Source organism: Equus asinus, chromosome 5 (genome assembly GCF_041296235.1).
Source record: "Equus asinus isolate D_3611 breed Donkey chromosome 5, EquAss-T2T_v2, whole genome shotgun sequence".
NCBI lineage: Eukaryota > Metazoa > Chordata > Mammalia > Perissodactyla > Equidae > Equus > Equus asinus.
Genome location: NC_091794.1, coordinates 86,324,754 through 86,340,555, shown reverse-complemented (window position 1 = coordinate 86,340,555; position 15,802 = coordinate 86,324,754). Strand labels below are relative to the sequence as shown.

The following is a 15,802-nucleotide window of genomic DNA, read 5'->3' as shown; positions in this document are numbered from 1 at the left end:
TTGAGTATCTTGAATCTGCCTACTTTCTTTATCCCCACTGAGAACACACTAGATCATGCCATTGTGTCTTCTCATTTGAACTACTGTAATATAACTTCCTAATTGGTTTCTCCACTTTCCTTCTGGTTTGCCCTAATCCATTCTCACACTGTCCAGAATAATCCTTTAAAAAAGGAAATCTGGGGGGCCAGCCCGGTGGCATGGGGGTTAAGTTCGCACGTTCCACTTCGGGGGCCCGGGGTTCTCTGGTTTGGATCCCGGGTGCGGACCTACACACTGCTTGTCAAGCCATGCTGTGGCAGGCATCCCACGTATAAAGTAGAGGAAGATGGGCATGGATGTTAGCTCAGGGCCAGTCTTCCTCAGCAAAAAGAGAAGGATTGGCAGCAGATGTTGGCTCAGGGCCAATCTTCTTCAAAAAATAAAAAATAAATAAAATAAAAAAGGAAATCTGAATTCCTCCCCTGCCTATAAACCTTTCAATGACTTCCCATTACTTTCAGACTAAAATCCAGTATCTTCAGCCTGGACTATAAGACCCAACAGGATCTGGCTTATGACTTCACCAGGCTCATTGTGCTTTAGTTCCTACTACCGGATGCGGCAGAGTCAATGGCAGGCCTAACAATGTTGAGGATGTGCCAAGTTCCTTCAGGCCACAGGGCTTTCCCTTGTGTTTTTTCTTCTTCCGGGAATGCTCTTCCCCAATTATTAGCCTGGTTAACTACAAGTTTATTAGTCACTTTCTCAGAGAAGTCTCCTCTGACCTTTTAGCCTCAGGTCTGGACCTCCAGATTCTATGCCAAGAGTCAGTACACATTTTTTGTAAAGGGCAGATAGTAAATATTTCAGGCTTTGCAGGTCATAGTGTCACATCTACTCAACTCTGGATCATAGCCGCCATAGACAATACATAAACAAATTTATGGATGCCGAACTTTGAATTTCACATACTTTTCACAAGTCAAGAAATAACTAGCCTTCTTTTGATTTTTCTTTTTCAACCATTTAAAATGTTAAAACAATTCCTAGCTTCTGGCCATACAAAAAGAGGCGGCAGGCTGGAACTGGCCCATAGGCTGGAGTCTGCTGACACTAGTTCTCTGTTGTCATAGGACACACCATACACTTTGCTGTAGTAATCAATTATGCATGTGATAGACTTCTTAATGCTGTCTCTCCAGTTGGAAGTAAGCTCTCTGAGGGCAGGGACCACATTTGTTTTGTTTACTGTTTTCCTCCTGGGCTGCTAGCACAGAGCCTGGCATCATAGTTAAGTACTCAGTAAATGAATGGAGTGATAAGGGGACAAGTGATAAGCGATAAGCCTTTCTTCCTTGAGAGGAGCTCAAAGCATAGTGGAGAATTTGGACATGTAAACAATTAACTACACAATTAACTACCCTAAAGCTGTTTTGGAGGGAAGAAGGGTTCAGTTTTCGGCAGGTTTAGTTTGAGATACAGGTGGGAAATCAGGATATGGTGACTTCCAAACATTTGGAACTACGTGATTTGAGGCTAAGATGTGGTTGTGGGAATAAGAAGAGATGTAAAAGACTACTGGGGTATGCCAGCTCACTCAAGGAGAGAGGCTGAATGAGGAGAGGGTGGAGGCTGCAACTGTATGGCAAGTTCCTGGGCCAGGAAACTGGCAGAGGAAGAGAGAGGTAAGAAGAGATTCAGCATAGTTATTTCAGAAAACAGGAGGAACGACTATGTATTATTTTTGTATCCATCTAGTTTACCACTGTGTTCCTAGTATTTTGCACTGGGCATGGCATACAGTAGACACTCAGAAAATCTGTGAATTGAAGATTAAATTGCGTCAGAACATTTCAAGAAGCACTACACAGGATGCGGCCTACAGGAAGCGCTCAAAGAAGGAAGAAAGAGTAGGCAGTGTGGAAGGAATGCTGCTGAAGCCGGTAAGGGTGAGGGCTGACGTGGCAGGGTCTGAGACTTGAGCCTGTTAAGCTTTTCTCGTAGGAAGAACAGTAGACTCCTTCCATATTTACTCATGTTTACTTTGCCCTCGGGATGCAGAAATCCATCAAACCTGCTCTCTGTTCTCAAAGAGCTCGCAGTCTGGTGGGGAAGACAAACACAGACCCTGCTAATTATAAAGTGCAAAAGTACTGTTGGGAGTCAAGAGATGGGGGGGAGCTAATAAACGTGGAAGGCTTCACAGAAGACCTGGCATTTGAGCTTAAGGGTTCGAGTTCACTAGGACAGGAATTCCAGCAGAAACCAGCCTGTGTAAAACTCTGATCAACGCAGCGGTTCTCAAACATATGCCTAAGAATCACTGGAGAGGTCTGTGTAAAATACAGATTCTAGGGCTACACTCCCGGGAAACTTCTGGTTCAGTAGGTGAGTGGCACCTATTTAAACAAGCTCCACAGGACCACACTGTGTTCCCACTGACATGGAAGGGGTGGTGGGGGCGGAGGATGAGCCGAGAAAGAGCTTTGCCCATGGGATCCTGGGTCTCCGAAGGACGTGACACTATCACAATAAAAACAACTCCATTTTGCGTCGCGCTTTCAGGGTACCAGACACTTTCACGTTCCTTACTTTGTCGGAGCCCGCGACAACTCTGTGCGGTAGAAACTATGAACCTCATTTCACAGGGGAGAAAACTGAGGCTCAGAGCAGGGAGACGATTTGCTCAAGGTCACAGAGCGAGAGGTAGCAGGACAGAGACTGAAATCCAAACGACCACATTCCTGCTTAGAGACTTCGGCAACGAAAACAGGCCGCGAGTGGGTGGGGCTCAAGTCCTCCCTCCGGGCAGGTTCCAAAATGGTGGGGGCAGTGGCGTCAGCAACGCTCCCGCCCCTTCCGTCCACCTCCCTCCTTCTTCCCCAGGCCACCCAGGCGGGGGGAGGGGATGGAACGGAGGTACCCACGTGATGCCGACAACCTGGCGCGTGACGTAAGGCGGCGGGCGCAGCGCTCGCGTTGCCTTATGGGAAGCGTAGTTTAGCCTACCGTCAAGTTGGCAAGGTGGGACGGGCTTAGGACTACATTTCCCAGGAGGCAGCGGGGCGACGCCGCCGCTGCCGCCGTCGGAGAGCGGGGACGCGGGGCGCGCTGTCGGGCGGGGGCGAGGTTCGGGCCGGTTGTGCCGTTGCGAGGCTGCGGCTGCGATCGCTGCGGTGGGCCCAGGTGAGTGAGGGCCTGTGATGGGAATTAGGGCAACTCAGGAGGATCCAGTCGTTTCATCTTTTACCTTTTCTCCGCGGCGGCTGGGTCAGGGTGCCCGGGCAGGCCCAGCACGGAGCCGCTCCCCCGCGCCTGCCTCCTGGCCTCTTCTGAGCGGGCCCTGCTCGCTCCGGCTCCTCCCCCTCCCCGCCCTTCAGGGCTTCCCCTCGCTCCGGCCTAGTCCCGACGCTCAGAGCCGCCTTTTCTCCCGAGCAGGTCCTACCCTTCTTTTTCCTCCTTGCAAGCTGCCAGGGAGAGGCCTGCACCACTTGCATGTCCTCCTTTAGTCATATGAACCCCATTATTTGGATTTCTCCTTTTCCCGGAACTCTTGGGTGCCCTTCCCCCCCACCTAGTCTCAATTGGCCTCGTTCTGTCTTCTCCTAGAGCGCATGTGGCTGGCACTCAGTAAATGTTAGTGCCGCTTCGGATCTTTCCTAGTTTGTGGCCAGCAGAGGCATAGTCCAAATTTATCTGCTTTTATTTCAGTCTCTCGGGCTAAAGGTGAGGCCGACTTGCATTCCCATAGTAATCGGCGTGTTTCTGCTTATGAGGCAGTGTCCTTTGCCTCTCTTCCCAACTAACCAACTTTTATCAGCTATTGTTTTTGTCCTCCGAAATCTTAAGGGTGGAGCACAGCAGAAGCTGGCGAGTAGCGCTGGTGCCAAGAGTTGGAAGCCATCAGTGTTAGTACACTGTTTACGGGGAGGTTGTTAATTGGATTGAAGGAAAAGCGTCTGAGAGTATGGTAGAGCATGGCGAGAGAGAGCCAGTGAAGCTTCTGGTGGCAGCATAATAGAAAGATCCTGGAGCCGGCTTGCCTGGGTTCGCATCTTGGCCCTGCTAACTTTTGATTTTAGGTGAAGGGGCGTCAACTTCCAGGTGCCTCAGTTTCCTTATCTGCAAAATAGCGGTGAGTAACAATGACCACTTTACAGGGTTATTGTGAAGATTAAATGAGATTAAACTGAAAATTGTTTGGCTCATTACCTGACATGTATTGAAAATTATTATCGTGGTCATCATTTATAGGATTTCTAGATTGTGGGCCTAGAGTGGAAAGGCCTGTATCACACCATCATTTGCCTTCCCTTCAGATGGCCCTCCCTTTTTTGTTTGTGGAAATACTAACTGTTGTAGTTTGTCCTGTTATCTAGATAGTCTGATGGGTGTATCATTATGTAGAAGCCAGGTAAGGAGCCAAAAACGACTGCTGCCATGAGTAACTAGTCGTGCAAATCGGGCTTAGTTTGTTTTTTGCTGGGAAATGTGTTTTGTGAACTAGTGTACACACTTTAGCAATATCGAAAACAGTTTTTTTCTGCAGCCCTTTAGACTTGATTGTATTTTGTAGAAGAGGCGAATTGAAGTTTCCGTAACAGACTGTTTAACTAAAACCTTTTATGTCAATACAGCTCCAGCTCGGTTTTTTAAACTTTTTAGCACAAGTGAAAGAGCTCCGGTTTTGGTGACTGGGATTTTTAGTCTGCAATCGAGGCACAGTCCTATCCTGGCAGTGGTGGTAGTAATAGTAGCAGCAGCAGTCATAGTAGGAATTCTTGACTATATTCCTTTGATACCAGGTACAGGTACTTTTTGAATTTGGTTTAGCCAGTGAAGTTATGGATTGTAAAAGGAGTGGCCTCTTTTCTACTGAGCAGTTGGTGGGAGGAAGCTTGGAGTATTTCCGAGGTTAGCAACAGGACGGGGAGAGATGTGGCTGACTAAGAGAGAGCATAAGACGTATGATTGGTTGATTGATTGATTGATTTTTTTTGAGGAAGATTAGCCCTGAGCTAACATCTGCAGCCAATCCTCCTCATTTTTTGCTGAGGAAGACTGTCTCTGAGCTAACATCTGTGCCCATCTGCCTCTACTTTATATGTGGGATACCTGCCACAGCAGGGCCTGCCAAGCAGTGCCATGTCCGCACCCGAAATCTGAACTGGTGAACCCCGGACCGCCGAAGCGGAACATGCGAACTTAACCACTGGGCCGCTGGGGCCGGCCCCACGATTTCTTTATTTTCTTTCTTTCTTTCTTTATTTTTGAGGAAGATTAGCCCTGAGCTGACATCTGCTGCCAGTCCTCCTCTTTTTGCTGAGGAAGACTGGTCCTGAGCTAACATCTGTGCCCATCTGCCTCTACTTTATATGTGAGATGCCTACCACAGCATGGCTTGCCAAGCGGTTGCATGTCCTCACCTGGGATCCGCACCTGGGATCCAAACCGGTGAACTCCGGGCCGACAAAGTGGAATGTACGCGCTTAACTGCTGCGTCCCCGGACCAGCCCTGATTTCTTTATTTTTTAGAATGCATAGTCTTAACCGCTCAGAATCTTAAGGTGCTAGCCTGTTTCCCTTGGGCATGGTGTCATCCTGGATTGAAAGAAGTGCGGTTAATGCTAGTCTCTCACATACTAGATTTTGTTGATTTGCTTCACACACTTATTTTGTAAACATCTAAGATTAATTCCGTATTTAACTGATTGAGTGATTGATTCAGCAAATAGTGCCTAAGAACCTACCAGCTGCAGGCCCCTGTCCTAGGTTCTGGGAATACATGGGGGTTTGGACCAGAAGGGGCTCTTGCCATTTGGGAACTTACAGTATAGTGGGAGAAGACACCACAGGTAAGTAAGTAAATTACACATTGAGAAAAGTGACGTGAAGGTATTGAGCAAGGGACTCGGGTGGACACTAAAAAGGGAGAGGCCTGAGGGTGGTCAGACTTGTTCTTTTTGTTGAGAGTGAGGAGACCATTTTGTAGGGCATCAAGGAGACAGCATTCCAGGTGGAGGGAACCCCAAGTGCCAACACTAGAAGATGGGAAGAATTTAGTGTGCTTTTAGAACTGAAAAGAGGCCAAGTGTGGCCGACACATAATGAGGAGAGTGGTTAAAGACGAGATTGAGAGGTGAGGTTGTTCCCCGAAGCCATTGAAGCCTTCTCATGGGTGGGAGGGGTTGCCGTCTGATTTATATTTTGAAGTCACTTTTGGATAGAGCTGGCCCAATGGCATGGCACTTAAGTTCGCGGGGTCCACTGGGTTCGGATCCCAGGTGTGGATCTAGCACCGCTTATCAAGCCGTGCTGTGGTAGGCGTCCCACATATAAAGCAGAGGAAGATGGGCACGGATGTTAGCTCAGGGCCAGTCTTCCTCAGCAAAAAGAGGAGGATTGGCAGCAGATGTTAGGTCAGGGCCAATCTTCCTCCCCCCCCAAAAAAATCACTTTTGCAGAGGTGTGGAAAATGGATTATGGGGGATATGAATTAAGAGGCTATTGTACTAGTCCAGGATGAAGATGGTAGTTGTCTGAAGTAGATTGAGGGAGTGGAGCTGAAGAAGCGGAGGGTTTGGAGATTACGTAGGTTTAATATTCTCTAGAGCAGGATGTTCTTAATCTATGGTCGGTGGACTACAAGGGACCCACGAACTCTAAAATTTTTGTGAGGAAGTCTGTTTTCTCAAGGAAAGGGTTGTTACCTTCCATCATATTCATTAGAATCTCAGAGTTAAGAACCACTGCTCTAGAGTTTGTAATGTAGGTTTATGGCCCATAAAAAAGTAATTGTCCACCACATACCAGGAGAGTAAGAGTCATGGGTACTCTTTCTAAAAGATTGACTTAATCTTTCAAGGGAACTCCTCTTTTTTTTTTTTTAAATCAAGGTTAAATGCCATGCCCTAGAAATCATCTTTTAGTTTCTTTTGTCTGGAAGTTAAGGGCTGATGGACATTCTGAGAAAGCTGGACATTAGTGAACCAGTTTAACAAAAACCCAGTTCCTATTGTTTTCTTTTCTTCCATTGGGTTTTGTTTACTGTTCCTATTTTAGTGGTAGAAATGGAGCACCCTAGTGTGTAAAGAGCAAGATAATTTTCTTCTTGCTTTCCTTCAGTTATGGGTTTCAGATGTATGTTCGTGTATCTGGTGGTGTATTTTCAGATGATAGCGTGTCACTGGAACCAGAGGGTGTGCTTTCTACCCCAAAGCTGAGAGTTCTGCTGAAACAACCAAGTTTTTTTTTTTTTGTGGCAGAGGTTGAAACTGAAGGCTCATGGACTAGATCCAGTCTGCATATGTGTTTTGTTTGGCTCACACAGAGTTGTAAAATTGGAGTTAGTTGTCAACATTAAAAAACAGGGAGATTCCGTGTAAAAATTTGGATTCAGGCTGCTTTTGAAAAATCCGATCTGGCAGCCGTGGACCTGTGTGTCTGCTCTGCCGCAGCCATCTTCTCTGGTTGGGCATGTCTTCTCCAGTGTGACCCACCTCACCACAGCCTGACGCGTGTCCCTGACGTGGAGCAGGGTGTGCGTTGGTGTTTACTATTTTATGCCTTTATATTACTTGTCTGTTGTAGGCGTTTTCATTTGTTCCCCTGTTCTAGAGACATGATACAGGTCTCTAATGTCCCCACTTAAAGTCATCTGGCTGTCTTTTTTTTTTTTCCTTGAGTTTATTTTTTTTCCTTTTTCTCCCCAAAGCCCCCCAGTACATAGTTGTATATTCTTAGTTGTGGGTCCTTCTAGTTGTGGCATGTGGGACGCTGCCTCAGCGTGGCTCGATGAGCCGTGCCATGTCCACGCCCAGGATTCGAACCAACGAAACACTGGGCCACCTGCATCGGAGTGCACGAAGTTAACCATTTGGCCACGGGGCTGGCTCCTCATCTGGCTGTCTTAATGTTACATCACCATTTAAAAATTTTTTTCTGTCTTGGTGCCTTATTTTTTTCGTTTGTTTCTTTTAAACAAAAGGAAATTTTAGTTAACTTTAGAAGAGGAAGACGAAGCAGTGAGAGGGAAAAAACCTCAAAACAGTGAATTATTTTGTTTCCAAACTGAAGAAACCCAAGGGCTTTTAGAAAGTATGAAGGCATCGATCTGACCCCTGCCCAGGCTTTTTAGCTGGCGTATTTTCAGTGTTCTCATTTTTGTTCTGCCTGATTTGCTTTTTAGCATCTGGAATGTTGTGACTGTGTAGCTTGGCTTGTTTCAGAAGATAGAAGGCCAAGCAAAGAGACATTGCTGAATGTCTAATTAGAAGGCTTTGGGCTCCTGGCCCGAGGCCTAAGAACTAAAGTGGATTTTTGTTTGTTTTTTAATAATATGTCTCTGTGAAACCCATTGCTTTGCTTTCAGTAATTGTGTGTTTTTTTTTTTTTTTAGAGATTTTATTTTTTTCCTTATTCTCCCCAAAGCCCCCCGGTACATAGTTGTGTATTCTTTGTTGTGGGTCCTTCTAGTTGTGGCATGTGGGACGCTGCCTCAGCGTGATTTGATGAGCAGTGCCATGTCCGCGCCCAGGATTCGAACCAACGAAACACTGGGCCGCCTGCAGCGGAGCGCGCGGACTTAACCACTCGGCCACGGGGCCAGCCCCTCAGTAATTCTGTGTGTTTTTTGAGGGGTTAATAACTCAGTTTTCTTTTTCTCTACTTTAATAAAAAGGGCAGGATAAATAAAGCATTGATGGAGGAAGCCATAGAGGTGAGACCGCTTTGTAAAGTTACCCGGGAGATTGCTTCTCTGCAGAGCTCTCCCTTCCATGAGGGCTTCCCAGAAGATGGTCTCAGAGTATCTAAAGGATGTGCCCTAGAGTCCTGACTAATACTTTTGGCTACCAGACTATGGGCTATCAGAAAAAGTCTTTAAAAATGAAGGTTGAGGAAGTTGGTCAGGTGCCAGAGTGGGGTTGCTCACTACGAAAAGAGAGTCAGGTAAATTTTTTTTTCGAGGAAGATTAGCCCTGAGCTAACGGCTGCCAATCCTCCTGTTTTTGCTGAGGAAGACTGGCCCTGAGCTAACATCCGTGCCCATCTTCCTCTGCTTTATATGTGGGACGCCTACCACAGCATGGCTTGCCAAGCGGTGTCATGTCCACACCTGGGATCCGAACTGGCGAACCCCAGGCCGCTGAAGGGGAACGTGTGAACTTAACCGCTGCGCCACCGGGCTGGCCTCTATGTTATTTATTTTTAATCTGTTATGTTTTCACCTCTTTAGAGAGTAAAGCAGGGATTTGTTTGATTCAGTGCTTAATCCCCACACCTAGGACGTTCTCTGTCACATAGAAGAGACTCAGTAAATATTGAAAGAAAGGATGAATGAATGTGGGAATAAATAGGTGGCTGGCTGGGTGGCAGTGTTTTTAAGTGCTCCCACTATGAAGTCCTAGTTTACTTAGATTCTCTTAAGCTCCCAGCTGAAAATTTGTGTGGTTGGTGGGTGAGGAGATTGCAAAGGGACAAGAGGGTCCTTTCTGGAGTGATGGAAATACTCTTGTGTTTTCGTTGAGGTGGTGTTTACACAGTGTATTTTGTCAAAAGTTACTGAACTGTATTCTTAAAGTGTGTGTATCTCTGGTGAATTATAAAGTGGATTTATAAAAATTTGTATTCAAAACCCATCCTTTAAAGATCATTCTGTAAAACTGAGGTAACTCTCTACATAGGTTGTGGTTGTTTTCCTTGAATTTTTAGTAAGTTTTGCCAAGTGTCAATTGGACAGGAGATTCTAAAATACTCTGTTTGGAGTGTGGAGGTGCCTCGAGAGCTACTGAGGGCAAGAGGCGAGCTGGCAGGGCTGTGAGCAGCCCACCCTCCATCTCAGTCAGAGCAGGTCCGCATTGAGAATTTGTACTTTGGGGTGCTGCTTAACTTTTCATTTTTAAAAAGATAAAAAACCGTTCGGTTCCCTAAGGCCTTCCCACCCCTACCCCAGGGTTTAGTTAAGCAAGACACAGCCTATAAAACCCTTGGTGGGGCAGATAGTTGTCTTCAGTTTTGTTCCCCCCACCCCTACAGACAGATGCTTGATGAAAAAGTTCAGACATTGCAGAAATACGTAATGTAGAAAGTAAAAGTTTCCTATACTGCCATCTCTTTAGGCCAGCATTAACAATTTGGGTATATACAAGAGATTTCTCCTGTTTTGGTGTGTTGTACGTGTGATTTGTGTTTTTCCTTTCAGGCTGGGTGAAGATATTTCTGATAGTGAAGTCATACAGTAAGGAACCATGGAGGAAGTAGAGATAAACCTCTGGTTTATTGTGAAAGCTTAATACTTAAAACCTTGTTTCAGAACAGCTTAGGTTGTAACAGTGTATTGTTTGTGATAGTCCTCTTCTTTTCCTGGAAAATTTAGAAGGTAATAGGTTGATTCTTGGGTTAATGGTGAATGCTTTATCTTTGTTTGGAGAATAGAACTTAGCCTGCTTTTTCTTTTCTCTTATTTCTGATTCAGGCTTATTAGTCACTTACATATGTTTTTGCTGGACATTTTACCTTCAACTATGAATTGTTTCACCATCAGCCTGCCAGGGGGGATAAAAGTGGCCTTGACTGTAGTGCTGTATTGAATGACAATAGCATGTTGTCAGGAAGAGAATGTATTTAATGGATTGTTATCTTCCTTTTCTGTTCTGGAGGCTGCTCACTGTTAGAGGACTCATATGATGAAAGTAGTGTGATGAGGAATAGTTTCTGTCCGATTTTCGGCTGTGGTGTTCAGTTGATAGGGCGTGCTCATGGAGGTATGTGATCTGTGATACCTGGAGGGTTTTGTTTTCTCAGATGACTGTGATGGGAGGTGGAGGTCTTTGTTTCCTCATCAGAAGCTTTTTTTTTTTTAAACTGGGGCTTTGGGGCAAGTTGCTTAACTCTTCGTAGTGTCTGTTCAATTTCAAATGGATGTAGAAATCTCTATCTGCCTCCAGTAGGGTTATTGTGATGGTTAGATGATTCGTCCAGTGCCAGGGCGCATAGTAGGGATTCAACAAATTCATCTTACTATTCTTTATGGAAGAGTTGCTTGTTAGTTATTTGGAAAAGGAAGTAGTCATGTGACATTAAATCTGAAAGGACAATGAAAAACACCCAGAAGCCCTCAGCTGATAGCAGATGGAAAGTGCTGAGTGTACTGGTATTTTAAGGTTTGAGGGAAGGATGGCTTAATTATTCAATAAATAGTTCTGGAACAATTGGCTAACCGTTTGAAAATTAGATTATCTTGACGAAAATAAATCCCATATGAAAACCAGAGAGATACAGATTAAATCAACAATGAGATACCATTTTCTCCCTCAGATCTCCATAGTGACTTAAAAAAACGAGACAGTTATTGTTGGTAAGGTTGTGGGGAAAAGGACATTCTCAGTGCTGCTGGTAGCAATATAAATTGCTGCAGCTTTTCTGGGGAGCAACAGAATGCACTTTGAGGAACATACCTTAAGGAAATAATTGGACAGGTTCTTTTTTTTTTTTTAAAGATTTTATTTTTTTCTCCCCAAAGTCCCCAGTACATAGTTGTATATTCTTCGTTGTGGGTCCTTCTAGTTGTGGCATGTGGGATGCCACCTCAGCGTGGTTTGATGAGCGATGCCATGTCTGCGCCCAGGATTCGAACCAACGAAACACTGGGCCGCCTGCAGCAGAGCGCGCGAACTCAACCACTCAGCCACGGGGCCAGCCCCTGGACAGGTTCTTAAGGATAATCATCACACTGTTATTTGTGTTGAGAAGAATCGAAGGTAACCTAAATGTACGCCACTAGGGAACTGCTTATGTTGTAGTACTTTTATATGGTGGAATGCTAGGTAGAAAAGAGATATTGTAGATTGGAGAACTATATTTGTTGACATAATGCAGAGTAAAAAAAAGTGCCCAGAACTGATGCTTTTGTCTGGCTCAGAAACCTCTGACACTCTCCATTTCCTCCTTAGTCAATGTTTATTAAGTATGTACTAAGCTTTGGATTCTTTTGGGGGAGAAAATTACCTTGGGTACGTGGTCTGTGGTCTAGATCTGCGTGGTCCAATTCAGTAGCCCATAGTCGAAGGTGGCTAGGTAAATTTAAGTGAATTAAAATTAAATATAATTTTAATTAATATAACTTTTATACTAGCCATATTTCAGGTGGTCAGTAGCAACACGTAACTGGGTGGCTACCACGTTGACAGTGAAGGAGTAGAACATTTCTGTCGTCTCAGAGTGTTCTGTTGGACGGCACTGGCCTGGATTGCTTTTTCATGTTTTTGTCAGCGTCACTTCCACCTGTCGTAGGTGGGGCCTCATAGTAGGTGGTTTTCTCCCCTTTGATGACACAGAAGAGTTTTGAACTGTCCTTTGGTGACATTTATGTATCTCCATTTTCATGCTGTTTAAACTCTCTTTACCTCTTAGCCCACAATGGGTTTGCTCAGAGGGCAGAGAGAATGCTGTTATCTCTGTGGCCAAAGTGAAGAACGTGGGGACAATTTTGCTAAACTTAGCTCTGCATTAGAATTTTCTTTTAACTTAGTAGAGTTTCTGTTCTCCATTTTAAAAACAACTGAGTGGGAACTGGGGTTTATATCGATGGAAGGACTGTTTGAATTTTCCTTTTTTGGGGAAATGAGGCATTAAATACTTACTAAATGCCTACTGAAGTGCTAGGCATTTACTAGAGTGAAAATAACGTGGTATACAGTGTCTTTACTGATTGATATACTTTTAGGGTTTAATTTCTATCCAAGTTAGTTGTTTTTTAGAAGCGGAATAATTTATTGCTTAAATCAGGGCTTCGCGTATTGTCTTCAGGATATTGGATATTTATGTTGGGTAAGCTAAATCACAATTTCTTATTTTAGAAGATTTAATGTAATAAGTTCGCCTTGAAGTTCCGTCTTCCCCGGAAGGCTCGTGTTTCCCTCATATTTCTTAGGTTAAGTGCTCTGCAGCAGGTGTATTTTAACAGGGATGACCATTTCTTTGGTTTCTTTTTTCCTCCAGCGTTGTGTTATGAAAGATTTCAGGCATACAGAGGAGTTGAAAGAACTGTGCGGCGAGCACCCGTATGCCCGTCACCGAGGTTCTACGTTTGTTAGCATTCTGCTGTATGTGCTTTATAACATATCTTTTAAACTCATCATCCATCTTTTTCCCCCCAATTTTTTTTATTGTGGCAAAATACACATAAAATTTACCATGTTAGTAATTTTTAAGTGTACAATTCATTGGTATTAAATACATTCATTTTGTCATGCAACCATTACCACCCATCCATCTCCAGAACTCTTTTCATCTTGAAAAACTGAAGCTCTGCCCATTAAACAGTAACTCAGCATTCTCCCCTCCCCCAAGTCTCTGACGACCACCATTCTCCTGTCTGTCTCTAAGATTTTCACTACTCTAAATACAGCATATAAGTGGAATCATACAGTGTTTGTCTATTTGTGACTGGCTTATTTCACACAGCATAATGTCCTCAAGGTTCATCCATCTTGTAACCTGTCAGGATTTCCTTCCCTTTTCAGGCTGAATAATATTCCATTGTATGTGTATACCACATTTTGCTTATCCATTCATCCCTCCTTGGACACTTGGGTTGCTTCCACCTTTTAGCAACTGTGAATGATGCTGCTGTGAGTATGGGCATACAAATAGCTCTTCAAAACCCTGCTTTCAATTCTTTTGGGTATTATACTCAGGAGTGGAATTGCTGATTCTATGTTTAATTTTAATAGCCATTCTAATGGGTGTGAGGTGGTATCTCATTGTAGTTTTGGTTTACCTTTCCCTAATATTAGTGGTATTGAGTATCTTTTCATGTGCTTATGGGCCATTTGTATATCTTCTTTGGAGAGATGTCTTTTCAAGTCCTTGCCCATTTCCTGTCTTATTTTTTTTGAAGCATTTTACAGTAAGTTGCAGATATCAGTACATTTCACATCTAAACATGTCAACATGCATATCATTAGCTAGAGTTCAGTATTTGCTTATGATTCCACTTTTTGGGAGGGGAGGGGGTTAAAATTTACACACTGAAATGCGACTGTCTTTCTTTAATTTATAAGTGCTTGGATAGGTTTTGGGTGCCAGTTCTTATCTGGAATAGTTCACTTTTCACCTGGTTTAATGATGACGTTTATCTTGAGTTAGGTTCATTTTTGCCTAATTGATATTGTGACCATATAATTTATCTCTTTGAACCAAGACACTATTGAGAGAGGGGACACTGTTAATACTCTGGGACAGCAGGTGTAAACTGTCTTGAGCAAACCTGGGTGTAAGGTTAACCCCAACATAAAGAAGTACTTTTATAGACTGAGATTTCTTTCAAAGTCAGTGCTTCTTTAAGCACTTTACATATGTTCTCTCATCTAATCCTGTACTTTACGAGGTAAGTGAAGAGTCTTTTGTTTTACAAATGATAAAGCTGGGGCACAAGAGATTAATTAAGGGAGATGGATTTGAACCTAGGTCTGATTCTAAACCTCCCCTCATAGCCACTGTGCTGCTGCTCAGAGTAAGGGTACAGGGAGTAGATTGACCAATAAATTAGGACAGACTCCTTAGATGATAAAACATCTCCATTTTGTGTTGTCATGATTATTAGATCCAAAGTTAAGTTATTTAACTCCTATTCAGGAGTAATGGACTTGAATCCACCGGCTGACACGGAGGCTTTTTGATACCCCTTGCTGCAAGTAGATGTATTTCAGAATTGATAATGTTTGCCTAGCTTTCTGGATCTTTCCATCTCTGAAATAAAAATACTCCTTGCTTCTTTCCTTCCTTCCCTTGAGAGAATTACAGTTTATATGTTTGATACTAATATAAAGGATAGATGAAAAATTATACAGTTCAGTATCCTGTGAAAGTTAAGCATAGTCATGTATTATCATTTCTTTTATTACTGACAGATTATTAATGGTTTGGATTATTAAATGGTTGGGATGTGTAAAAGTGTTGAAAATCTTGTCTCACATGAGTTTATGCACAAATGGAACCAAGACTTCTAGTCTAGTGCTGTTTCGACAGGTGAGTAAACCATTAGGTGAGCACAGTAGAAATTCTCAAATGTAATTGTTTTACACTCCATTTGAATTTAGCCATTGCAGTGAATAAACTCTTAAGAAATTGTTGTTGGACTCTGGATTCAGAAGCAATGCATCTGAAATTTACTGAATGAATGATACATAAGTGTCATATAACTGTTGAAAATGCTTTGTCATATCAGTTACGATCATTTCTTTTTATTTTTTATTTTATTTATTTATTTTTTTTGAGGAAGATTCGCCCTAACATCTGTGGCCGGTCCTCCTCTTTTTTGCTGAGGAAGACTATCCCTGAGCTAATGTCTGTGCCCATCTTTCTTTACTTTATATGTGGGACGCCTACCACAGCATGGCCTGACAAGCGGTGTGTAGGTCAGCACCTGGGATCCAAATTGGTGAATCCTACGCCACCGAAGCAGAACATGTGAACTTAACTGCTGCTGCCATCGGGCTGGCCCCTTCTTTTTATTTTTTATTTTATTTTATTTTTTTTAAAGATTTTATTATTTTTCCTTTTTCTCTCCAAAGCCCCCCAGTACATAGTTGTATATTCTTTGTTGTGGGTCCTTCTAGTTGTGACATGTGGGACGCTGCCTCAGTGTGGTTTGATGAGCAGTGCCATGTCCATGCTCAGGATTCGAACCAATGAAACACTGGGCCGCCTGCAGCGGAGCATGCGAACTTAATCACTTGTCCACGGGACCACCCCTGGCCCCTTCTTTTTATTTTTGAAACATCTTCTCTTTAGAGAAGGAAACTGAAAAAAATTTTTC

At 43.6% G+C, this 15,802-nt stretch overlaps 1 protein-coding gene across 4 annotated transcripts in view; it reads left to right on the top strand.

The window, feature by feature from the left end:
• THRAP3 (thyroid hormone receptor associated protein 3) overlaps window positions 1–15,802 on the top strand; it is a 76,959-nt gene that overhangs the window by 4,640 nt on the left and 56,517 nt on the right. The window contains exons 1-2 of one of the 4 annotated variants that reach the window (XM_070510367.1): window positions 3,373–3,420; window positions 4,065–4,117. The exons of 1 other annotated variant lie outside the window; for it this stretch is intronic. The gene's annotated coding sequence lies outside the window, so the exon portion shown is untranslated. Of the gene's footprint in view, window positions 1–3,026; window positions 3,169–3,372; window positions 4,118–15,802 lie in introns of those variants that run through there. 2 more of the 4 variants (XM_014840133.3, XM_044770344.2) reach the window with 2 other exon arrangements.